This window comes from Mus caroli, unplaced genomic scaffold, assembly GCF_978045245.1.
Source record: "Mus caroli unplaced genomic scaffold, Mus_caroli_1 scaffold_19, whole genome shotgun sequence".
Lineage (NCBI taxonomy): Eukaryota > Metazoa > Chordata > Mammalia > Rodentia > Muridae > Mus > Mus caroli.
Genome location: NW_028227274.1, coordinates 36,057,897 through 36,084,963, shown reverse-complemented (window position 1 = coordinate 36,084,963; position 27,067 = coordinate 36,057,897). Strand labels below are relative to the sequence as shown.

The window sequence follows — 27,067 nt, the reverse complement described above, 5'->3', positions numbered from 1 at the left end:
ATTCCAGCCCTTCGTAGAATTAAACATCTCCTATTGATATCCAGGCTGGAAATGGCAATTTCACATGGTAAAGGGGGGGGGGGGGGATGTGATTTTTCAGTCAGAAAATACAGGATGGATTCCCGGCTTCTTTCCCACACCAGCCAGCTGAGGTATTTTAACTTCTGAGAACCGCCACGCCATCTGGCCTGGGTGGTGGACCCTCATTATTCACAAAGGACAATGCCCAAGACTCTCAGTGGATGCTTGAAACCATGAATGAGCCGGGCGTGGTGGCGCACACCTTTAATCCCAGCACTTGGGAGGCAGAGGCAGGCGGATTTCTGAGTTCGAGGCCAGCCTGGTCTACAAAGTGAGTTCCAGGACAGCCAGGGCTACACAGAGAAACCCTGTCTCGAGAAACCAAAAAAAAAAAAAAAAAAAGAAACCATGAATGAGCTCTAATCACACACACACACACACACACACACACACACACACACACACACAATGGTTTCCCCCATCTACACACCTATGATAATGATTTATAAACTACACAAAATAACAGATAAACAATAACTAATAATGAAAGTAGAACTCCATCAACGCCCTATGATAAAAGTAACTGAAAGCATAGTCTGCTCATTTCTAGAATTTTCCATCTCTTACTGTTGAATTGAAGCTCAGAGTAGTTTACTAAATCCTGGAAAGCAAGTTGTGAACAGAGGAACACTGTACTTTCTGACGGGAACCATCAGGCACATCACAAATGACACTCATCACACAAACTCTTGTTCTAACTTCAGGCATCAAGCGCTGTGGCACAGTAACAGGCGGCAGAGACCACGCCCACAGAACGAGGGAGGGGCAGGAAGGGCCTCGGATCCTCTGAGTACACTTGCCAAGGGATTGCAGACTCCACTGATCAGCTAGCACACAGACACAACCAGGGTATAGAACACACCTAGGAGAGAATACCAAGCTAGGTAGAGAAGGCTAGACCCAGTGTAGGGTCAGCTGCTACATATCTTTTGTTTGTCACACATGGGTCCCAGATTTTCCAGAGCAAATTATTGATGTGGTGATGTTCATCCCCTGAGTTCTTCAAACAGCCGTGTGTTTGTTTCTGTGTCACAACCCAGAACTTAGCACCAGTCTCCGTCATTTTTTTCTAAACTGACTTATTTTATTTTGTGTGTGAGTGCTTTGCTCACATGTATGTCTGTGCACTGTGTTTGTCCAATGCCTGTGGAGGTCAGAGGCGGATGCTGAACTCCCCACAACTGGAGTTATTGACAGTTGTGAGGCACTATATAGGTGCTTGGAACTGAATCTGGGTCCTTTGCAAGAACAAATGCTCTTTACCATTGAGCTATCTCTTCAGCCCCCAAATCCCATCTGTTTTTTGGTTTTGGTTTTGGTTTTGGTTGTTGTTATTGTTGTTTAGTCAGGCTCTCACAATGTAACTCAGACTGGCTACAAATACTCTATATAACTTAGGCTAACGTCCAAATCATGGCAATCCTCCTGCCTCAGTCTCTCAAGCACAGGGAATATGGTCAGGAGCCAACACACCTGGTGTCTTATTAGGATTCCGATTGCTGAAATGAAACACCAAGACCTGAGAGCAAGTGGGCTGAAAAGCAGTTACTCAGCTTATGTTTCTACATCACATCAAAGGAAGTCAGGACAGGAACTCACACAGGGCAGGCACTGGAGGCAGGAGCACCTGCAGAGGCCATGGAGGGATGCTGCTCACTGGCTTGCTTCCCCTTGCTTGCTCAGCCTGCTTTCTCATAGAACCTGGGGCTACCAGCCCAGGGATGGCCTCACGCACAGTGGGTTGCGCCCTCTCCCGTCAATCACTAACTACTAGAACCCCCTACAGCTGGGTACTCCAGAGGCCTTTGCGGGAGGCTGCCTCTTCTCAGATGACGTCAGCTTGTGTCAAGTTAACATAAAACTATCCAGCACACCTGCTTCCACACATTTTGTTGATGGAACTGTTTGCCAAGTTCACTCTGTCATGGAATGTGTACATTTACTGACACTGTGCAGGCAACTTGCAGACCAGCTTTCTCCAGTGTCTTGGCTCCTTCCTATACTCTATACTGAGCCCAAATGTCACCGTCTCAGGTTGACCTTGCCTAATGATTCACTGGAGGCCTCTCCTTGCTTCACATTATAGCAGCACCATCATTTGGCACTGAGCAGAGCTCAGAGGGCTTCACTTCTGAATTCTTTATCTCTGTCTCTCTGTGTCTTTTTCTCTGCCTCTGTGTCTCTCTGTGTCTCTCTTTTTAAAAGATTTATTTATTTTATGTATGAGTGCTCTGTCTTCAGACACACCAGAAGAAGACAACAGATCACATAAGAGATGGTTGTAAGCCACCATGTGGATGCTGGGAAATGAACTCGGGTCCTCGGCAAGAGCAGCCAGTGCTCTTAACCATCTCTCCAGCCCCCTGAATTCCCTATCTCTTCACCATCAACACCACAAGGCACAGGTCTCGTCTGTTGTATGTGTCTGGCACCCAGAAACAAAGCACTCAACACTTAGGACTGAGCAACAACACTTGGATGAATGAATGACCTGACAGACTGAGGCCTGGGAAGAAATCATGCCTAAGGCCTCTAATCTCTAGAAGACACACATTCATCAAGAGAGCAGGTTCGCCGGGCAGTGGTGGCGCATGCCTTTAATCCCAACACTCGGGAGGCAGAGGCAGGCAGATTTCTGAGTTCGAGGCCAGCCTGGTCCACAGAGTGCGTTCCAGGAAAGCCAAGGCTACACAGAGAAACCCTGTCTAGGGAAAAGAGAGAGAGAGAGAGAGAGAGAGAGCAGGTTCTGGTGGGAAAATATGAGACTAATCTTCACAATTATAAATCCAAGCTTTTAACCAGTTTAGAAAAAGTGACAGAGGATTCTCACCAATTCATGTGTTCTGGTGGTTCCTACAGACTTGGCCTTTGCCTTCAGAAAGGCAGTCCTTGGAGGGGATCTTGGAACGGATCAGGCCTCTAGGATGGCCCTATGTGGCCCCAGGCTAGCGTCCCCATAGCCCTTGGAAATCTTTGGCCTAACTCTAACAGAGAAAGAAGGGCCACTCCCCAGGGAAAGAGGGCACTGACTTACTGTGCCCAGATCCCAGAGCCAAAGCTCTGGGCATACACCATCTCACTTCAGGACTCCCAGCTACTGTGCAGAATGGCAGCCACAGAGCAGGAACTGGATGCCCTTGTGAGGCAGAGAAATTAGGTCCCAAACACAGCTACACTTTGTGAGATTTAACAAAACCAGCCTGAAGAAAAGGTGCACAGAGAGACTCATGGAACTTGGGGGGGGGGGGGATTGTGGAGTAAGAGTCAGGGCCGTAAGGCTAGGAACCTGTCCACTCTCATCCCTGCAGGTCATTAGTACGGAGGAGATGGGATATGGTTTTAACATCCAGACTAAAGAAATGGAGAGGGGAGCAAAGCTGTTCTGTGGGGAGTCACCTCACTGCAGGGTATTGTCTCTCTGTTTGAGAAAACCCTTTTTTCTTGTGCATGTTTTTGTTTTCCTCTTTGACAATTCGGTTTGGGTCTCCTCAGCTTCTCTTTCTCTCTTGTGGTCTCTCACAGGCCTCCCACACCTTCTGGCTTCCAAGAGTACCCTGAGGGTATCTGCCAGTAGGAAGCCAAACAGGGAGGGAACTGACACAATCACTCGATGACATAAGCCTCCTGACCAGCTGCCAAGTCTGCCTATTGAACATGGGACTGAAAAGCCAGCATTTCATTCAAAGTAGGTCACCTCCAAGCCTCGTAGATGTCAGCTGGCAGGTCACGGCAGACCTTGAATGCGGAGCCAAGTGGTTAGTGGTTTTCCTTGGGGACAAGCTGAGGTCACACAAAAAAAGATGAAAACTAAGAAGGGCGCTTGTACAGAATGGGTAACGTGGAATGGAGTAGGCAGGGGACACTCATGGGCAAGCTAGGACAGTATGCCTGCGAAGCTCTGTGGAGCTGGAGGGTGCACATCCAGTGCCACGCCTGTGACAGTTGACACTCGAAACCCTCACATTTACTTCTTGTGGTTCCGAGCAGTAAAGTCTCCAACTGAGGTCACGTGCTCCCTCAAAGAGCAAGCCATCTATGTTGCAGATGTCCTCGTTTTAACCAGGGATTGTGTCAGACCCAAAGCTGACATGGAAAAAAAATGTCTGAGGCCTACACAGGTGTGGGAAAAAAATCAGAAGGGTGAATGTGTTGAGTGCACAGCTCCGGGGTGGAACACCCAGACACTGAGCTGGGTACTGGCTTTATTCCCTGCTCATTGTGCCTCTTAAGGAGAGCTTTTCTAAGTTCTGCAATGCTGAACTTCTTTAAGATTGGTGTTGTCCAGCCTCAGGGTATGAGAGAGATAGCACAATATATGACAGATGGAGGATCTCGCACCAACCTCAATAACTGGGCTATTCCATCACTCCGATTCCTACTACCACAGTGAGCAGCCATAGGCCAGCAGTAGTAGATTTCTCCCACCCTTGAGGCTTCTTCCAGCCTGGGAGTTTAAATATATACCTAGTTTTGTTCGTAACATAATACCTAAAAAAATACCAGGATACCCCCAAGTCATGGGCTGACTTAAGAATTTCCCTTCCAAACGAGGAACAGACTGGCAAGACACACTGTTTTTAAGCAAGGAGTTTGTATCATCTGTCATTTTCCCCTTCTGCCCGACAAGAGAGGAATATGGGCCACAGAATAACAGCACTCCATAGGCTGTCATGAGCTGAATGTCCATGCAAGCTCATCTCAAATTCTGTTTTCTAGAATACCAATCTATAGATCATACTCACCATGGCTGAGTGGTATGTGCTGAGGAAGGAGAGAAGGCTCCTTATGGTCAAATGTGTTCTGAAAACTAAGCCTGTCATTGTCTTTTCTCTGACTTTTAATGTGCACTGATAATCACCACGGTGAGTCTTGGAGAAGGGGTAGAGGTACGGAACGTTCTCTCTGTGCCTTTGATCTTGGCTTTACCTCTGAGGAGCACCCTGAGGATGCTACAGAGCACAGGCTTTGAGAAATGCTCATCCCTGTTCAAAGGGGTTGCAGCATCCGTCTCTAGGGGCATGCTGTTGGTTTTGTCCTTGACCCTGAATGTTCGACATCGTTATTTTGTTGTCATGCTGATCAGACATGAAGATGATGCTAAATCCCATGCGGGACCGAGAGAGGAGGTGGTGCCATTGGGGCTGTGGTCTAATTATAGGCATACTCTATGAGAACAAAGAGCAGGCCTTACACACCACCTGAAAAGCAACACAAAGCACTCGGGATGGAAGAAGATGAGGCAAAAGCCAGCACCTGGAAAAACAATGTCAGGCCTGTAATCTCAGCCATGCAGGAGGCTGAGACAGGAGCAGCAGAAGTTCAAGGCCCGCCTGGGCTATAAAGTGAATGGTAGACAAGCCAGAACCATTTAGTAAGACCCTGTCTCGAAATAAAACTATGCTTAAAGAACTAGCAGTACAGCTTAGCTGTAGAGCACTTGTTGAGAATGCACGAGGCCCTGTGTTCCATTCCCTAGCATCACAAAAAAATAAATTTTAAAAAAGGCAGCTTGTGCCTGTGATCCTAGCATTTGCGTGCACACCTGAGTGTCAGGGCTACACAGTGATAACCTAGCTAATAAAACAAAACAAAACCATCACCAACAAACCTGGGACCTCGGTGCTCACAAAAAGAGAAAACCTGGTTCGTGGTCATAATACCTGAACCTTTGGATTATGGCTTGATCAAAGCTGCTACTAGCCCTTTGTCCCAGTCTAGTAAACAGATGGTGAATAGTAGTCCTCTAAGGCCAACTTGCTAAGGGTTTGATCCCCAGAGGAACGACTATTGAAAGATGCTATGAACCTAAGGGGAAAGGACTTCTGGGAGATGGTTATGTCACTGCCCTTAGGAAAATTGGATTATAGGGCCCCAGGCTCTTTTGTTGTTGTTTGCTTGCTTGCTTCTTGGCCAGGAGGTAAGCATCCTCCCCATCCTTGTGGGCTAACACTGTCCCCAGAGGCTGAAAACAAATGGTTACACTCAACCACGGACAGGAACCCTAGTCAAGCCAAGCATACTGATATACACCTATAACCCCAGCAAGTGGGAGGCTGAGACAGGAGGATCACGCACTGGAAGCCACTCTGACTGTATAACAAATTTAAGCCCAGCCTAAGCTACATAGGTAAAGAGGGGTTGAGGGAAGTACAAAGAACCAAAATACGGGTTTTCTTCGAAGGACCAACATTTCAAGTATTTTGTTACAGTGACAGTAAGTTAATACAGAAAGCAACAGATTTTGTGTGCTTCTTAAAACACACATTAAAAAAAAAAAAATGCCTAGTCTACAGAGTGAGTTCCAGGACAGCCAGAGCTATACAGAGAAACCCTGTCTTGAACACACACACACACACACACACACACACACACACTTTTTCTTTAGTGGACCTTAGTGGCTGGCACTTACAATAGCAGCACTTGAGAAGGTAAGGTAAGAGAATCACAGTTGAAGGGCCAGCCTTGGCTACACAGTAAGACCTGCCTTAAGAGAAAAATCAAGTGGGGAAAGAGAGGGAGTGGGTGACAGTGCTTGCTGCCAAACCTGATAACTGAGTTCAATTCTCAGGACCCACACGATGGGAAAAGAGAACCAACTCCCACAGGTTGTGTCCTGACCTCTACATGCATGTAGTGCTGCACCCACACCTATCCCAGCCCATACACAGACCAAATGAATGCAGTAAGAAAATTAATCTATAGCACTAACATTCCAAACCTAACATTATCCAATAGACAAAGGTTTCTAAAGATGTGGCACTTTATCTAAAGATAAGGAGAGGAAAGGAGGGGAGGGGAGGGGAGGGGAGGGGAGGGGAGGGGAGGGGAGGGGAGGGGAGGGGAGGGGAGGGGAGGGGAGGGGAGGGGAGGGGAGGGGAGGGGAGGGGAGGGGAGGGGAGGGGAGGGGAGAGGAGAGGAGAGGAGAGGAGAGGAGAGGAGAGGAGAGGAGAGGAGAGGAGAGGAGAGAGAGAAGAGAAGAGAAGAGAAGAGAAGAGAAGAGAAGAGAAGAGAAGAGAAGAGAAGAGAAGAGAAGAGAAGAGAAGAGAAGAGAAGAGAAGAGAAGAGAGAAGCCAAGCCTCTGATCAAATCCAGAAGCTATGGCCTGGGGTACCAAGTTTAGAGATACACAGATACCTAAGAAAAACAGTTAAGAAGATAAAGCATATTCCACAGAGATTACAGAAGAGAAAGAAATAGATGAGATGTACAGCAACCAGGGAGAGTCTAGGCTTCTGTTGGCACAACTCCTTCCCTGGGAGAGATGTAAACAATCTCTGAAGGTCCCAACCAATGACAGAACAGGATAACATCCCCCATTGTTTACTCTGGAAAACCAATGAGTTCATTAACTTTACTTACAGAGCAGAGAAGTGAGTGCGTACAGGCAGAAACATAGATGACTTGAAAGCAGCCACACTGGAAGGTCTGCACCCAACAGACATAAAAATCCCCAGGATGGTTGTGGAGGAGTCTTCCCCGGCAGTGTAAGCTGGTCCCTTTCCAAACCCAAGGCCTCACGCAATGACAGCAGAACTGCATATGACTGACTGGGAGGAGTACCTGGATACCCAGTGCCAGGTCCCACGACCCTCCCCAACACTCCTTCTATGATGGAAGGTCATCAGCGAGCCCAGCTGTGATGATCGTTTGCAAGTGGGCACAGCTGTTCTAATAAAGATTGTGGCAGTTTGGCTAGGAGGGTAGTTATATATACCTTCCAAAGGGACATGTGAGGGAATACAGCATGCTGTGAAGATCCAAGGAGAATTCACTGCTTCTCCAGCCCCGTGTAGGCGTCTCCAACCTTTGGACACCACACACAACATCGTTCACGTGGGGAACTACGCAACTGGATCAAAAAGATTTTAGTAAGTATGCGATTTTCTTCTGTCAGGCCATATTCAGAGCTATTTTGGGTGAATGCCTTTGAGGAAACAGACTCCCCCGGAAACACTGCTGCTAAAAGCTACAGGAACTCTCCAGACAAGGACACAGGCAAAGAAAATCCTGTGAATGTTTCCAGGGATTGCTGAACCCTCACGGCCACTGGCCATGGCTATCTCCCACTAAATGCAAATGCCAACTGTAAGCCAAAGTAATCAAGTAGAATCATTGGGAAGATGCTCCAGGCAACAGGTCAACAAAAGGAATCCACACACCTCTCATCTGAAAACCAAGGTTACCTAGCAAGTGAGGTGCTTTACATCCAATACTAGCTGAGTGTGTTCAAGGAAGTGAAGAAGTCTAAAGCTCAGATGTGCTACTGTGCCAAGGGACTCAAGGCCTTTTAGGACTTTTAGAGATAAAACGTGATCTCAGAACGAGGAGCAGAAGCATCACTTGGGAGCTTGCTAGAGATGCAGACTCCTGGTCAACTCACAGCTTCCCATCTTGGAAGAAGTATTTCTCTGAGATACTCAAGGTTGGCTAAGAGTGAAATCAAATTATGATTCCTCTGTGGCAAGTCTCCCACTTCAACTTCAGAAAACTGTTCTTTGAGTTTGTGAGCCTGATTTGTTTATTTGATTTTGTTTTTGTTTTTCGAAACAGGGTTTCTCTGTGTAGCCCTGGCTGTCCTGGAACTCACTCTGTAGACCAGGCTGGCCTCGAACTCAGAAATCTGCTTGCCTCTGCCTCCCAAGTACTGGGATTAAAGGCGTGTGCCATTACTGCCCGGCTTGTGAGTCTGAATTTTAAGGCTGTGGTCATGAGAGCCTTGTTCTAAAACTTCAACCCACCTCTATCCAACAGCCTGAGTCCATTCTATATTTCGAGGTGGGGAATAAAGTAGAAGAAGCCATGCCAGGAGAGCATAGAGGGAGAGATGAAAACATAGTTATCATCATACTGTAATGGCAGTGGTGATTGACAGGGACCCAGAATCACCAAGGAGACCAGATCCTGGCAGTTTCTAAGCATGTATGAGGGAGTAGCTAGAGTGTATAAATGGAGGGGAGGCGAGCCATGGGCAGCATCATTTCACAGACCAGAGTCCCATACTGAATGAAAAGGAAAACCCAAGTTTAGCCTCTGCATTCATGTCTCTGCTTCCTCACTGTGATCAGCTACCTCACATCCTGCTGTCAATGAACATGTCACAAACTGTGAGCCAAAATGGACCCTTCCTGAGGTTGCATCTTCCAGTAATCTGTCACAGCAACAAAGCACTTAACTATTACAGTGATCACCAACCCTTTTTTCAATTTTGTTATTATATTTCTGTGTGTGTGTGTACATACATGTATATGTGCAATGTGGTGCCCATGTAACCAGAGGACAACTTTCTGGGTTCATTTTTCTCCTTCAACTATGTGGGTCTCAGAGACTGAACTCAGGTTGCCAGGCTAGGCAGCAAGCACCTTTACCCACTCAGTCATTTGAGCCATTATCTCCCTCCCCCAACACTCTCCCGGTGCTGGTGAACAAACATGGGGCCTCATTACCACTGGACACACACCCCAGCCCCATGACCATATTCTTTAATAACTGGATATATTTATCAAGTACTCAATTGTAGTGCCATATACACTGTAAAGTGCTTTTTAAATCCCTCGTCTTACTCAATCCTCATAACATTCCCGTAGGATAAGTGCTATACTTTCCTCCCCCGACTTTACAGATAAACCTAAGACTCAGCATAAATGGGCTCAAGTCCGCATAGTTAATAAATGGAACACGAGGTCTCTAAGCCAAGTTCAAGTTCTTGACCGCTGAGTCCCATGCCTGTCTCCCAAAGAAGAAATTACTTGCTTCCTGCTCTGTCCAGTGCACAGACAAGGCAGTTTGAAGGCCGCCGGGTTCCCACCGGGCTCACCACGTTATTGAGGGATACAGCCAAGCTGCTGGCTGGCTCGCTCAGACACAGGTGCACCGGGGCTCAGATCTCAGCCCTCCATTATGCTGTGTTCATTACACAGGAAGACTCCGAGGTCAGGCTTTCAAATCCTGGCCCTTTCCTCACTATCTGTCCGAGAATCAGCGTTCCTCCAAGCCCTGTATTGACTCGCTTTGCTCCTGGCTGCCGGCCCATCTCCATTAGATCCCAGGCATTTGAGCAAAGTACACAGCTATCCAGTTCTGACTGAACGGAATGGACTCACCATGCCTCCTCTGTAATTTTGGGCAGAGTCTGCGAGGATTTAGAAGGTGTCACTGACTTGGAATTACAGTTCATTGTTACAGAATGAATTTCCGGACTACGCTGAAGAGAGTTTAGTGCGCGCACACACACACACACACACACACACACACACACTTACACAAGCAGCTTTGTTCCTATCACAGTCTCCCTCTAATTGCACTGTGCACATTCCCTCAGGACTGCACTGATTCTCAAGACAGAGCCCTGTCAAAGAGAACTCAGCTTCCCATGGCGCTTGGCATCTGCAGCCTTCCTGTGGGCATCAGTCTCAGCCTGAGTAATCACTCCTACCTACTGTCACGAACTTTTATATGTCCTCGCCATCAAACTCTTTGCATGCCTTTGTCTGATAGACTGTGGTGCAGCCAAGTCTCTTTAGGCCGGGCTACTTTTGCACGGCAGCGTCCTGGGCTCTTTGCTCTGCCTAGGTGATAGAAATGACTGCAGACTGAGTTGGTAGCCGGCTGACTGGTTGTTGTTTTCCAGTCTGGACATCTGTCACTTGTCCAGAGTGAATTCAGACCTCCAGATGTGGGTACCTTCTTGGGAGGAGGGACTTGGGGGAATGCTCTAAGCCTGGGAAGACCCTGAAGCAGATGGTGCTGAGTTTAAAAAAACAAACAAGCAAACAAACAAACAAACAAAAACGGAAGTCTGCCTATGTTGCTAATCCGCCCTTCCCCACACAGCTGGAAGCACAAAAGTGCCTAAGAGTTCAGGGACCCCGACTCACCTGGGGGACCATAAGCAGGACAAAGCCCCCTTTCTCAGCTGCCCCTATTGCCCCTCCTTCCATCTCTTGAGCCACTTAAGAAGAACTCTAGGGATGTTCAGATAAGCGTGCCTGAAAAATCGGATAAAACTCTACAATTATCTTACAATGACCATAACAATGAAAAGAAGGACGTTAAAAACAACACACACACACAGTTAAGCAATTTACAAAAATTGTTAAAATTTTTAATTTTTAAAATTTACATAAGCCGGGCGTGGTGGCGCACGCCTTTAATCCCAGCACTCGGGAGGCAGAGGCAGGCGGATTTCTGAGTTCGAGGCCAGCCTGGTCTACAGAGTGAGCTCCAGGACAGCCAGAGCTATAAAGAGAAACCCTGTCTCGAAAAACCAAAAAAAAAAAAAAAAAAAAAAAAATTTACATTATTCTCTTTCTCTCTCTGTGTGTGTGTGTGTGTGTGTGTGTGTGTGTGTGTGTGTGTGTTCATGCAGGGAATAACATGAGAAAGCCTGTTTACTCCTTCCACCATGAGGGTCCCAGAGATCAAACTCAGGCTAAGCTATCTTGATAGCTCATAAAATGTTTTTTTTTTTTTTTTTAATTTCTGTAGTTGTTAATACAGTTTTAAATTTTTTCTCAATCTTTTAATTTCATTACTCAGGAGGCAGAGGCAGGTGGATTTCTATGAGTTCCAGGCTATCCTGGAGTACAGGGTTAGTTCCAGGCCAGTCAGAGATACATAGTGACACCCTGACTAAAAACAATAATTTTTGTTTTTTAAACCAGAGCTGAGTGTGATGGTACCCACCTATAAACCCAATCCACAGGAAACAGAAGCGCCAGGATAGATTGTTTGAGGTCAACCTGGACTACAGAGTAAAGCAAAAGGCAGCCTCTTTGGCCAGAGCCGTCTCCAAAAGCATACTATAGTTGTAGTTTGGCTTTTTAGCACTTTCTCCTTTAGTGGGATGTGTTCTGCACCGCTGGCTAATTTGACCACCACAGCCTCTAACCTGGCATCTAGCAGCATCTTCCCAAACCACATAATGGGAAATAACACAAAGAGCAAAGCACAGCCCTGGGGCATGGCAAAGTTCAGAAGTGCCTCCAGCCTGATTCAGACTCCCTTCCTTCATTCTGAAGTCACAGTGAGAGATGAGCAAGACACTCTGGTGTGTCATGGTTCAGTAGGGGAATAATAATGCACTGGACATTTTTAAAGAGCTAGAGGAGGGGCTGAAGGGACTGGAGAGATGGCTCAGCAGTTAAACACATTTGTTGCTCTAACAGAGGTTTCAAGTTCGATTCCCAGTACTCACATCACATAGTGGGTCACCAGGTTCCAGAAGATCTTACACCCTCTCCTGACCTCTGCAGGCACCAAGCACACACACAGTACACATATATACATGCAAGCAAAACACTCATATGTAAAATGAATAAATCTAGCTGGGTATGGTGGTGCACACCTTGGATCCTGGTACTTGGGAGGCACCAATTCCGGTACTTGCAGAGGGATTTCTGTGAGTTTGAAAGCAGCCTAGCCTATAGAGCAACTTCCAGGACAGCCAAGACTATTATTACACATAGAAACCTTGTCTCAAAAAATTGAAAAAAAAAAAAAAAGAAAGAAAAGAAAAGAAATGAAAAGAGTAAGTCTAATAAAAATTTTAAATATAATTTAATCAATTTTAAAAATCAGGGGGAAAGGATTTTGAATGATTTCAATACACACAATGATAAATAAGAAAATATGCTTAACCTCATTTAAACAGTAGACAAGGTATATAAGTATTGAAATCTTGCTACCACATAAATATATACTTTCCCTTGCTGGCAGTGCTGGAAATCAAACATGGCTTTGAGCTTGCTGGGCCACCACTGAACTACAATCCCCAACCCAGTGTGTACAATTTTTCTTGATATAAGCATCAGTTAAAAGGTAAATATACTTTTAAAAATAGAAAATAGCCGGGCGTGGTGGTGCACGCCTTTAATCCCAGCACTCGGGAGGCAGAGGCAGGTGGATTTCTGAGTTCGAGGCCAGCCTGGTCTACAAAGTGAGTTCCAGGACAGCCAGGGCTACACAGAGAAACCTTGTCTTGAAAAACCAAAAAAGAAAAAAGAAAAGAAAAGAAAATATATGAATGGATAAATTTTGAAGAAAATAAAGAATGCCAAGCATGGTGAAGCACGCCTTTAACCCCAGCACCCAGGAGGCAGAAACAGACAGATCTCTGTGAGTTCGAGGCCAGCCTGGTCTACAGAGTAAAGTTCTAGCACAGCCAAGGCTACAAAGAAAGACCCTGTCTCAATAAAATAAAATAAGAAGGAAAAGCCACAATCATACAACGTGGACGGAAGATTAATGCAACAAAGAGAATTGATCAGGGGCGGGGTGGGGTGGAGATGAGGGAGATGGGGGAAAGAATGGTTGGAAAAGCAGAGAAGGATCTGGTTCTGGAATGTGGGCAGCTCTGACAGGTGGTACCTGAGGCTCCAAGTTCAAACAAACACTGAATGCAAATGGGTTACTGAATAAAGTGGGAGGGACTTGATCAGGAATGAGGGGACTCTGAGGTACAATGTTCCATTCAGGGGCTAGCATGCCAGGTGTCATGGTTTATATATTCTTAGACCAGGGAGTGGCACCATTTGTAGGTGTGGCCTTTTTGGAATAGGTGTGACCTGGTGGGAGTAGGCGTGTCACTGTGGGTGTGGGCATAAGATCTTCACCCTAATGGCCTGGAAGTCAGTCTTCCACTAGCAGCCTTTGGATGAAGATGTAGAACTCTCAACTCCTCCTGCACCATGCCTGCCTGGATACTGCCATGCTCCCACCTTGATGATAATGGACTGAACCTCTGAACCTGTAAGCCAGCCCCAAGTAAATGTTGTTTTTTATAAGACTTGCCTTGGTCATGGTGTCTGTTCACAGCAGTAAAACCCTAACTAAGACATGTCCTATGTGACATAAGAATATCCTCATATCCTCTGGTGAATTACCAAGAGAAGCCAGCTCTCTCATAGCCTAACATACCTCCCACTTTTAACTGTAGGCTCAAAAGTTTGAATGAGCCGGGCGTGGTGGCGCACGCCTTTAATCCCAGCACTCGGGAGGCAGAGGCATGCAGATTTCTGAGTTCGAGGCCAGCCTGGTCTACAAAGTGAGCTCCAGGACAGCCAGGGCTATACAGAGAAACCCTGTCTCGTAAAAACCAAAAAAAAAAAAAAAAAAAAAAAAAAAAAAAAAAAAGTTTGAATGACAATAATAACATGGGAGAGTGAGCAGTGAGGACCCCAAGTCTAGCCAGCTCACTCACTGCAGGCTTCTGTCGGTTTTACAAGTGACTTTGGATACCTTACCCTTTTCATGTCTCGATTTTCTTAACTGGAAAGACAAGATATTTCACCACTAGAACTACTGTGAGGAATAAAAGAAGTGTGTGTGTGTGTGTGTGTGTGTGTGTATGTGTGTGTGCATGTGTCCCTGTGTGTGTGCATATGTATGTGCATAATGTGTGTGTATGTGTCCCTGTGTGTGCATATTTGTGTATATATGTGTGTGTATTTCTGTATGTGTGCGCACGTGTGTGTGTGTGTGTGTGTGTGCACGTGTGCATGTATCTAACAGTGGCTAGCACATGAAAACACTATATAAAAAGTTTTTACCTATTACCATCTGTGGTGATTTGAGTAAGAACGGCTCCCACAGTTTTACATATTTGAATGTTTGGTCATTAGGGAGTCACACTACTTGACAGGAATTAGGAGCAATAGATTTGTTGAAATAGATGTGGCCTTATTGGAGAAAGGGTGTCACTGGTTTTGAGGTTTCAAACATCCAAGACAGGCCCACTGCCTCTCCCTTCCTGCTGCCTATAGATCCTGACGCAGAACTCTCAGCTTCTCCAGGGTCACGTCTGCCTGCGTGCCAGCATGCGTCCCACCAAGGTGACAATGCTCTGAAACTGTAAGTCAGCACCAATTATATGCTTTCCTCTATAAGAGTTGCAGAGGTCATGGTGTCTCTTCACAGCGGAACACTGACTAACACACCATTATTTGTCAAGCACCATGCAAAACAGTGGTTCACATATCACCTATCCTGAATATCAGACATCTATTTTACATTACAATTCCTAACAGTAGCAAAATTACATGTATGAAGCAGCAATGTAATAATTTTATGGTTGTGGGGAGGTCGCCACAACACTAGGAACTGTATTAAAAGGTTGCAGCATTAGGATGGTATAGAACAAAAAAATGCTTCTTATAGGGTCCATATGAGGCACCCCTGAAACTACACCAGCCTGGATACAGTCATAGAACCATACATCTCAATCCCCATGGCTGTGAAGGCAGACTGGGAAACCTCTGTGCAGACCCGCATGGGGTGCCAGGTAGGACTCCTCTCAAACCTCTATTTGGTTTCTAACCCCACACCACCCCCAACGAGGGACATGTTACATATGAAAGCAGACCTGGCCTCCTGCCTCTCCCAGCATTCCTCAGTCTCTACCTGGCATATCCTGCCCCACCCCTGAACTTCCCAGCCCAAGGGCTAGGCTTCCCCAGAAGCTCCTTCTAACTAATCCAGACTTAGTGGTCTCCTCTCTTCTCTGTCTGCGCATGCCCTTTCTCCACCCTCAACCTCCCACCCCCCACCCCATGGCAACGCCTCTGGCCTTAGTCCTTGGAGCCAGTGAACTTGCCCTGGGAGTCCTGGCCCTTAATCTAATCTAATCTAAACTGGTTTGAATTTCACCAGCAGAGAAATAATTTACTAATACCTAGCACCTCTTGCCTCTCTCTCTCTCTCTCTCTCTCTCTCTCCCTCTCCCTCTTCCCCTCCCCTTAGCGCCCCGCCCCCCCCCCCCAAGACTAGGAATTCTCAGCTCGTCAGAAGGAAAATCTCAGGGTGCCTTCTTAGTTGGCACAGACCTCAAGAAAATCTGACAGAGTTCTTGGCCTAGGGGCTATTGTAATAGCCCTATCTACACCAGGCTATGGTTCCTTAGGCTGGGTGTTTTCATGACTAGTAAGCCTCTCTCAGAGCTGAGAGGCCCTGGCTTCCCGAGTTGACGCAGTTCTGCCGAGAACAACCTGGTCCCTTGTTTGTGGATGTTTCTCACCAGCCCATGCAAGCCCCCTATCCTTCCACAGACTGCAAAGTACTGCCTCAGGCCCTTCCTACAATTCCTACTGAGCTACCACTTACTACGCATCTGCTAGCACTTAGCAACAGGAGGCTTAATTAAAAGGAAAAAAGAGAGTGGGGAGGAGGGAGACAGTGACTAGGAAATGGAATCGTATCTTCCTTTCCTCTTTTGACTTCCTTTAATCTATCCTAATTTCTTTCAGGTGCTGAGCAGTCCTTCCCCCCCCCCAAGCAACAACAACAAAAACCAACAGTTATGAAGCACCATTTGGGTCCTTCACCTCTCAACAATCCTGTAATATGAATGTGAGGAGACCATTTCTGATTATGATAAGAGCCCACATTCAGAAAGGGAGGTGAAGAAACTTACCATCAGGAGGTGGAGGCAGAAGCAAGCACATGTCTGAGTCGAGGCCAGCCCGGTCTATATAGCGAGTTCTAAGACAGTCAAGGGCTACGACGAGAGACACTGTCTCAAGAAACAAAAAACAAAACAAAATTTTTAAAAAATCTTGCCCACTTACCCAAGATCTCACATAGCCTGTAGCTGGTAAAGGCAGGAGTTAAAAAGAAGACTATGTGCCTTAAAACCCACAGTTGGTTACCTTTCCCATCTGCCTGTAATTGGGATTTCCTATCCTAGCATGTATCCTGGGCTAGATCCATGTGAACAAAATCCCAATCTACAGTCTCTGACTCTGGGTAGACACTGCATCTCCCCTCCCTGGACTTGGGTTTCTGTGCACTCTAAAAAGACCCTTGAATTAAAAAAATAAATAAAATGTTTGTTTTTAAAAAATAAATAAATAAAGTTCAGTAGTTATAGGGAAAAAAAAAAGACCCTTGAAAGTAAAAACAAGAGCAGAATGGTGAAAGTGATATATTTCTGGAAGATGCTGCAAAAATCCACAAAGGTATAATCAACTTAAGAAGCAATTTTTTCTCTCATCAAGACAGGGTTTCTTTGTGTAGTTCTGACTGTTGTGCAACTCACTCTAGACCAATCTGGACTCAGAGATCCACCTGTCTCTGCCTCCAGAGCACTGGGACTAAAGGCGTGTGCCACCATCACCCAGCTAAGAATCAATTTTTGAGACATATGGAATTCTTAATACGGTAATGACTCTTTCCAGTCAGGTGTTGTTTTCTTAATTTCTATGGTTCTTTTTACATTCTAGAAGCAAAAGCAAGTTCATAACGAACCGCAGCAAAGTCTACAAATAAGAATGAAACAGTTTCTACTGCATGTCCCAGTCATTCTGAGTCTTAAGGGATTTTTTTCCCCTCTTTTTTCCTCCCCCTTTGTGGTGCTAAGGAATCAAAAGCCAGGGCCTCATACCTCATAGATATAGAAAAGCACTCTACCACTGAGCTACATCCACAGCACTAGGTTCTTCTAAAATCATATCAATATTCTGTGTGTGTGTGTGTGTGTGTGTGTGTGTGTGTGTGTGTGTGTTCGAGTGTGTGTTTGAGAGCGCACGCGGAGGGGAATGCACACCAGGTGTGGAGTTCCCACTTGTAATCCCTGTACATGAGAGTCAGAGGCTAGAAGCCTGATAGCAGTTCAAGGACAGCCTGGATTTCATAGCAAGGCTCTTTTCAAACATAAAACAAACACTAACTCACAGTATGTCTGCCTCTATATATTTATAACTTTTTGTTTCTTGAAATCAGGATCTTATTCTGTGGAATTTTGTTTTAGCTTTGGGATTTTCCAAACTTGGGGAACCAAATCCCCAATGAGTGTTTGCCTCACTCATGCTAGGCAAACACCCTACAGCCTTGCCATATCTGTAGTTTTAAAACTTCTTATTTTGGCCTGGAGAGATGGCTCAGTGGTTAAGAGCACTTCCACTGAGGACCTGGGTTCACGTCCCAACACACACATAGCAGTTCACACACTGCCTGTAATTTCAGTTCCAAAGGATCTGATGTCCTCACACAGACATGCATGCAGGCGAAACACCAGTGCACATAAAAATAAATAAATCTTTAAAAAAAAAAAAAACACTTCTCATTTTGCTCAACATTACATTTATTTATATATCTCCACATCAATCTGCCCAGAACCATATGTCTTTTAAACTAACATGAGCAATTGTGTTATATGCATGGATTGAGATCTACTTACCCAGTTTCCTGTGAAGAACATTTGGCTCATGCCTCTTTTTGATGTTGTAATGGCCGTGGACAATGTTAAGAATCGCTAAAGGCAGTCTCTACAGCAAAAAAAAAAAAAAAAAAAAAAAAAAGAAAAGAAAGAAGAAAAAGGAATAGAAAAGAAAATATTTCTCACTTGTATCTGGTCAGGGGTTAATTTCCAAAACATGTAAGGAACTTCTACAATACAATACACCAACAAGAGAGTAAAAACCCAATTTAAAAGCAGACATTTCATTAACGGAGACACACCAATAGCCAACAGCTACATGAGAAAAAAAAATGCCAGGTGGGTGTTGTGGCACCCACCTTTGACCCCAGCACATGGGAGATGGAGGAAAGAGGGTCCCAAGTCTGAGACCAGCTTGGGCATAAAGACTGTGTCAGGATGAAGAGAGGGAGGGGAACAGGAAGGGGAGGAAGACGAGGAGTGGAAGCAGCAGCTGCTGCCTTACCAGAACCTATCAACACAGCTATAATAAAGCAATAAAAACAACACATTGGCAACTTATTGGTGAGCATCCAGAGAGATGGGAAACTGCACTGCTGGTGAGAATGGTGGGAGCCATCATGGAAAATGGCGGGAGCGCCAAAACCTTAAGGCTAGAACTACCCTTCCATCCAACAACCCCACTGCTGGGTATAAAGCCAACTGAAAGTGGGATCTTGGCCTGGCAAGATGGCTCAATAGGAAAAAGCACTTGCTTTGGAAATCTGACCTGAGTTTGATCCTTGGAACTCATGGAAATAAAGATGGAAGGGGAGACCCAACTCCACAAATGTGTACTCTGACCTCCATATATGAACTGGAGCATGCACACATGTGAGCGCGCACACACACACTACATACAGTCACACAAGAGAGAGAGAGAGAAAGGAAGAATCTCTAAGATCTTATTTTCAGCCCTATTCTTCATAGTAAAAATGTAGAGAAGCACACACCTATAGCTATAATCTCCTCACTCAGGAGTAAGGGAGAGGCAGTGGGATCAGGAGTTTGAGGTCAGCCTGAGCTGCATGAGACTTGCCTCAAAAAACCAAAATGAAAGAGAACTGGGGACAACCTAAATATTTACTTAGAAATGAATGGCCGGGTGTGGTGGCACACGCCTTTAATCCCAGCACTCAGGAGGCAGAGGCAGGCAGATTTCTGAGTTCGAGGCCAGCCTGGTCTACAAAGTGAGTTCCAGGACAGCCAGGGCTACAGAGAGAAACCCTGTCTCAAAAACAAAACAAAACAAAACAAAACAAAACAAAACAAAACAAAACAAAACAAAACAAAACAAAAGAACGGATTGGCCTGGTTATACTAGTATACAGATAAATTAGAGTTGTGTTCAACCTCAGAAAAGAAAGGAGGCTGCTATGGTGGCTCATGCATTTCATCCTAGCACTCAGAAGGCAGGTGGCCGGTGCTCTGTGAGTCTGAGACCATCCTGGTCTGCACATCAAGTTCTAGACCAGTTGGGGGAAGAAAAGAAAGAAACAAAGAGAGAGAGAGAGAAAGAGAGAGAAAGAGACAGAGAGACAGAGAGAAAGGGAGGGAGGGAGGGAGGGAGGGAGGGAGGGAGGGAGGGAGGGAGGGAGGGAGGGAGGAGAAAAAGGAGAGAGGAGAGGAGAGGAGAGGAGAGGAGAGGAGAGAAGAGGAACAGATGGACAGATAGAAAAAACACAGGCTCACACACACAGGGGTTGGGTAGAGGATATGCAATCTAATGTATAAAAGCCATTCCAGCTGCTGAAGTAATTTTGAAATAGTGAAGCATAGAGTTAAAGATCAATTCCTTCACTCATCTACTCAAGTACTTGTGCCCTATAAACTACTACTGTTAAATCTAAAAGGTTAAAAATAGAAGGGTTTGGCCAGATGGTTTAGTGGGTAAAGGTGCTTGATCCTTGGAACCTACACAGTAGGAGAGAACCAAATCCCAGATGTTGCCCTGTGGCCTACACACACACACACACACACACACACACACACACACACACACACAATATGCATATGTTAAAAGAATTTTAAAACTGGGTGTGGTGGCGTATGCCTTTAATCCCAGCACTCGGGAAGCAGAGGCAGGCGGATTTCTGAGTTTGAGGCCAGCCTGGTCTACAAAGTGAGTTCCAGGACAACCAGGGCTACACAGAGAAAACCCGGTCTCGAAAAAACAAAAAACAAAAAGGAATTTTAAAAGAATCAAGCAGTGATCATGTTCTCGTGGTAGGATTGACAAGAAGACGACTTACTCTGACAGAGAGCCCCTGAGAGAAACACATGAGCCCAGCCTGAGAAGGAATGGGCCAGAATAAGAGAGAGCAATGAAGGAAGGAAGGAGCAGCCTTGGCACAGTGACTAAATCCATGAAGCCTCATCTCATAAACATATCCAGGATGCTCCAGGAATTCAGAGAGCTTGATACCAAGAGCAGGGAGGTGAGACAGCTTAGTGGATTATGCCAGTTGCTACCAAGCCTGATGACTTGAGTTCAATCCCCAGGACTCATAGGAAAAGAAAGTTGGTTGTTTTTTTTTTTTTCTGTTTTTGTTTTTGTTTTTTGTTTTTATGGACCTCTGCTCTGCTCGCTTGCTCCGGCCCAAAGATTTATTTATTATTATACATAAGTACACTGTAGCTGATTGACATCAAACGCACCAGAAGAAGGCGTCAGATCTCATTATGGATGGTTGTGAAACACCATGTAGTTGCTGGGATTTGAACTCAGGACCTTCAGAAGAACAGTCAGAGCTCTTTAGCAAGTTTACCTCTGACTTCCACATGCATGCATGCAGTGGGAGGGAGAGGGAGAGAGAGAGAGAGAAGAAGAAGGAGGAGGAGGAAGAGGGGAGAGGAAGAGAGAAACCAACAGGAATGTATCCAGAAAGAGTGATAGAAAAAGGCTGGAATGTGTCTCCTAAACATCCTGCCTTGAAGATGAAGTGCAGAAACTGAGACCATGAATTCTCCAAGAAAGTGCCTTAGCTGTCCCCGCATTTTCCATCTAGCCATCTGTAAATGGCCGCCATCTGTAAAGGTGTAAGCCCAATAAACCCTTTCCTCCCCAACTTGCTTCTTGGTCATGATGTTTGTGCAGGAATAGAAACCCTGACTAAGACAACCTCAAAGCTATCTTTCCTGCTACTACTTATAAAGAATAAATATTAAACTCTTTACATGGAAGGACAAAGGCTAGCCATTTCAGCTAGGCAGGGTCTGCTATCTTTGCTCCTCCCAATGGAAGTCGCAAGCACACACATGCCTGCCTTTCATATGGATACTGGTGACTCAAACTCAGGTACCCAGACTTGCAGAGCACTCACAGCAAGTGTCTGCATATGGCATACATACTGAAACCCACTATAAGAGAAATTAATTAAGATCTGTGTAAGTGGAGAGGTGTACTTGCTGTGTGTTATTGTGTACTTGTGTGTTACTGTACATGTGAATTATATATTTGTGTGTTATTGTATGCTATATACATGTGTTATTGTATATGCATTAATATATATGCATGCGTGTGTGTGTGTGTGTGTGTGTGTGTGTGTGTTCATTAGGGCCTCATTGTGTATGAAGTTCTGGCTTTAATCTCCAGCACCTCCCCAAAAAAGGTGTGTTTTAGCATTTCCTGATTGATAGGTACTACTTTAAGATGTTTGACATGTCTGAGTGTTTTACTTACATGTGTATGTCCATGTGCTATTTGTGTGCACTGCTTCAGAAACCAGAAAAGGGCTTCAGAGCCCCTGGAACTGGATTTTTTGTTTGTTTGTTTGTTTGTTTTTTCGAGACAGGGTTTCTCTGTATAGCCCTGGCTATCCTGGAACTCACTTTGTAGACAAGGCTGGCCTCCAACTCAGAAATCTGCCTGCCTCTGCCTCCCAAGTGCTGGGATTAAAGGCATTTCTCAAGCCACCATTCCTGGCTTGGGAAATGTTATCTCAACAAAAAAAGTGTCAGTGAAGTGGCTCAGTAAGCAAGAATCTTTATATTGCAAGCCTGAAGACCCAAGTTCAAATCTTCATTCCCTTGCAAAAGTTAGGCCTGGCTGCCTATTCTTGTCACCCCAGCATCTCAGTTGGGCAGAGACAGGTGGATGCTGGGAGCTCCCTGGCAGGCTAGCCAAAATGGCACACTACAGGTTCAGAGAGAAACTCAGTCTCAAGGTTATTAATAAGGTACAAAACAATGACACCGCACACACACATATCACACACGGAAGGAAGAGGAAGCAGGAGAATTCCTGTTCTCCCAGAACTCACCTTTTAACTGAGAAAGATAAACAAGCCAAACATTGGTGTGTTCCATAGCTGTAAGTACAGGAGAAGTAGGAAAAAAAATGTAGGGAAGAGCATCAGATGGCCTGAGGAAAGGGAGTAAAATACAGGTGGAGATACTCTAACAAGACCTGATATGAAAGGAGTGTTGCTCTTGAGGTGGGGGTGGGCAGGGCCTAGGCAGAGGAACTAACAAAGTGTTTAAGGTCTGACTGGAGGGAGTATCTCCAGGAAAGCCTGATTAGATCCAAAGTCATCAACTTTTTTAAAGTAGCAGGCCCAGAACCGATCTAGTAAAAGGGTAGGCAGGAATGCTAAGGACCCTGGGGGCTCATTGGTAGAGTGCTTTGTGTGAGGACTTGGAAGCCCTGGGTTCTGATGAAACTGAGAACATCAGAAAGGGAAGGAAGGAAGGAAGGAAGGAAGGAAGGAAGGAAGGAAGGAAGGAAGGAAGGAAGGAAGGAAGGGAGGAAGGGAGGAGGGGAGGAGGGGAGGAGGGGAGGAGGGAAGGAGGGAAGGAGGGAAGGAGGGAAGGAGGGAAGGAGGGAGGGAGGGAGGGAGGGAGGGAGGGAGGGAGGGAGGGAGGAAGGAAGTCCACCTAGGCCTTGAGGCTACTATAAAGACTGGCTTTGACTCTGAGCATGCAGCCACTGAATCAGCAAGTGCTGGGGCAGCTGAGCCAGCCACCACTACTGAAACACTGAGCAGAGGGACATAGCCTGGTGATATTCCAGAAGGTCTCTTTGGTTGGTTGAGTTGTAAAGGGCAGGGTCAGTCACAGAAGCTGTCAGACTGGCTGACACAGAATAGGCAAGAACTGATAGTGACCAGGGGAGACCAGGGAGAGGGGGTGAGAATGCTAAAAGATGCCACATGGACGGACAGGTACTGGTGACACGGAACGTGAGGACCTGGGGGACAAGGGTCAAGAAAGACTCCAAGGTCTGAGCCCTAAGTATCTGGTAGGATAGTCTGAGAAAGATCGAATTGGCCCTTACAAAGTTTGAGATGTCTAGCTGAAATGGGGAAGCGAGGCTAGGCCCAGTGAGGAGACATGGACGCTGGGGGTGTGGAGCTGGGGAGATGGCATTTCACACTGTAAGATGGAGGGAATGAGAGCTGACAGAAGAGATTCTCCAACAGGAGAGGTCAGAAGGATGACAAAAAAGAAAGCAGAGAAAGCCTCAGCGGTGGGGGGTGGGGACAACAGGAGACCCAGGAGGCAGTAAAGCCTTGGGAACCAAGTGAAGAAGAAAATGGTCAATTGTGCCAAATGCTGCTGCTGCTGCTGACAGGTCAAAGAAAGTGAGCCTGAGGGTGGCTGTTGGGTTTGGCAAGGGCAGGCCGCAGGGCTGGCAGCAGCTGGGCTATTTACTTAGGGAGGTGTGAGGGGAAGAGTACAGGGTCCTCTCACCTCTCTCTGGGGCTTCTGCCCTTTTGCTCAAGACTTGCTTTGTTCACATGGGGATTCCTCCACCTAACAAACACCTTCCAGCCCTCTTTACTGATTGCCACACACTCTGAGTCCTGCCTGATCTTAGGTAACCTGCCCGTCCTGGCCGCTGCAGACTCACATTTCCAGGGGCCTGTTTCCTCCCCAGTATAGATAGGCTCAGGGATGGCTTCCTTCCCACGAATCTGAAGAATGATACCGACAGCATCTTTGTCTATCTGTGAACCTTAGGGTGGAGTGGGGGCGGGGGGGGTCACTTTAGTTGTATCATGCAGCATGTGGCCTGGTGTGAAACAGGCACACAGCAAACAAGAAAGAGATTGGGAAAGGCAACACTTAGGTACGGATGTGATGGGACCTGAGTCTGAGGACCAGGGACAACATTCCCAAGAAGAGACAGAAGACACTGCAAAGAGGAAGGAAGTTCTCACCGCAGGGAGGGAGGGAAGGGAGAGAAAGACAACTCAGATACACCTGATGACAGGGCTCAGAGGACCAGTCCACTGGCTCTGAAATCCCACTTGTCTGTTTATAGACTGTCACTTCCAGCTGGAAGCATGGGTGGACTTTGTGATCAGAGATTGAGAAAGTCACAGGGCGAGGGCTACAGAACGGCAAATGTTTGGCTCTCGTGCTTGTTTGGAGGAAGAGAGGGAGGGTATGTCATTTAAAAAGCGATAGGGTTGTGGATAAAATGTCGGTCCTCAAAGGAAGACTAACATGCCAATTTGCAGTAGCTGTTGTCTTGGGCTATCTCATTCCTGTCTCAGGCTCCCTTATCTCGGGCCACTCCCTCCGCCATTGTTTATCCCTTTCAAAGCATTGATCATCAAAGTTGGCTGTTTGTAAATTTCTTTTCTGCTTATCGGTCAGTCCTCCCCATAGTAATTTGAGTCCCCCGAGGACAGGAACTTTGTCCTGTGTCACACCCCTCACTGGCAGAGCCCCAAAATGCTTATCAAAAGAGTGTCCGGATACCTGCCACTTCCCAGAATGCAATCCCCACTCAACCTCGGCTTCATCTGCCATAGCGTTCAAACCTTAAAGCACTTCGAGTTGTTATTTCAGTTTCTGAGATGCTAGGATTCAAACCCAGGGGAAGGGCTTGATCACTGAGCCACAGCCTGGAACACAGCCTAGAATGCACGGTTTGAACTCCAAGTGTGAATCAGTGTGTGTGTGTGTGTGTGTGTGTGTGTGTGTGAGTGTGTTCACATCACCTCAAAAGATCTGGGAGACACTCTGTTCCAAGTTTCTCACTTCTAGTATTTGCTGAAAATCCTCCAACCTCAGCCGCCTTCACACAATATACATATGCCTTGTCATCTCATCTTCATATATAGACACCTATCCTGTGTGTCCTTATATGTCACACCGGGTTGGAGACTCAGTGAGAGAGCAGTGAGAACATCCTTTACCTGGTGATGTGGGTCACGGGCAGAATGACAAAGTGGGCAGTATGGACTAGTCCAGGGCTTCCCAACACCAGTGCATAAGCAAGGCCCCAGCAGACCCAAGACACTGTCAACTCTGGTTCTGTGAGGTTGAGACTGAATTTTGGATTCTATATTTCGAGCATGTTCCAGGGGCTGTAGCTGGTGCTAGGCCAAGAACCATCCTTCAGGGTAAGAACAACGGCATTGACACCTTTGTGTCACACAGACTGGAATGAAGCCCCCCACAATAAACTGCAAAGACTTAATTTTAAAAACAAAACAAACCCAGGTCAATTGAAAAGAAAAAAACCATAGCCCCAATGTGGGCAAATGCCTTTAATCCCAGCACTCTGAAGGCAGAGACAGGAGGATCTTTGTGAGTTCAAAGACAGCCTGGTCTACAGAGCAAGCTCTGGGACAGCCAGGGCTCTAACAAAGAAGCCCTATCTGAGATGGGAGAGGGGGGTTGAAGATTGGGGGGTAGGGGGTGGGGCAAAGAGATACTGGATGATGACAAAGAAAAAGAACAACAACAAAAACCAGGATAACTGAACTACCCGTATTTTCTTCCTTTGACAAAAGACCCTCTGTCAGGTCTGCCTATCACCCTTAGCTGAAAAGTCCCTATCTATGCCCACCTGTTTGTTTAGGGAGGGGACTGCTCACTCCCTGCATACCAGAGGTCTCAGCTCTGCAGTTAAGGAAAGATAGGCAGGCCTAAGGAGGATGTGGGTTAATCCTCTTTCCTTCCTCTCCTGCTGGCCCAGGGAGCTTCCTGTAAGGAAACAAATTCTCTCTGCATGCCTCAGAGGGCAGCAGGGGACAGGGACCTGCACTTAATGAGGTTGGAGGTAGGGATGCCATTTTAGCAACCTTGGCTTCCGGTGGCACTCCTTCTAATTAATCATCTCCAAGTCTTGACCATCGCAGGCCCAGCCCCAGACCCTGAGGTCAGCTCTCCACCAAAGGCAAGCATAAGGTTGAGGGACTGAATGCCTGACTCTCACTGCTCTGGAGGCCCATGCGAGCAAGTCAAAAGATGCTAACACATACCTAAGCACATTCACAGGGTCTTCGAAGAATGACATGGTGTTTCTGAAGTGGGTACAGGAGGGTGGAACACCACAGCCCTACATTCCCATCCAGTCTGCAAACACAGCCCATGGAAACCTGGGCACAGCCACTTCAGAGACCCTGGTTTCTTAAAGAAACAGGAATAACAGGAATATTGGAGTGGGGGATATGCTCTGTCATAAGGTGACTGCATAACACACTTGAGGGCCTGAGTTCAATATCCAATACCACACACACACACACACACACACAAACACACATCTGCTTTGTTCCAGATGTTGTATGCCAATGTTGACTGCCACAGTCAGTTTTCTACAAGGAGAGACTAGGATAATAGTTACAGTTATGAAAGGAAGTTGGGGGGGAAAGGCAATAAGAAAGACAGAGCTGGCCAGGAAGAGACAAAAATGGCGGAATGGAAGAAACACACTTTTTCCACTGAGAACATTAGAGAAATTGTATCTTCTAGATCTTCCCTACATACAGGACTTTTCCTCTTGTCCTTGGCAACCTGCCACAAGGCACAAGCATTGGGATGATGAGACAAGTTCCACAGGAT

The 27,067-nt window shown here is 46.2% G+C and overlaps 1 long non-coding RNA gene across 8 annotated transcripts in view; it reads right to left on the bottom strand.

Moving 5' to 3' along the window:
- Positions 1-27,067, bottom strand: part of LOC115029857 (uncharacterized) — a 243,969-nt gene that overhangs the window by 148,672 nt on the left and 68,230 nt on the right. For 7 of the 8 annotated variants that reach the window (XR_015046088.1, XR_015046087.1, XR_015046091.1 and 4 more), the window contains one exon: positions 18,251-18,338. This is a non-coding gene — a long non-coding RNA (uncharacterized LOC115029857). Of the gene's footprint in view, positions 1-10,961; positions 11,067-16,486; positions 16,586-18,250; positions 18,339-27,067 lie in introns of those variants that run through there. The other variant, XR_003835413.2, reaches the window with a different exon arrangement.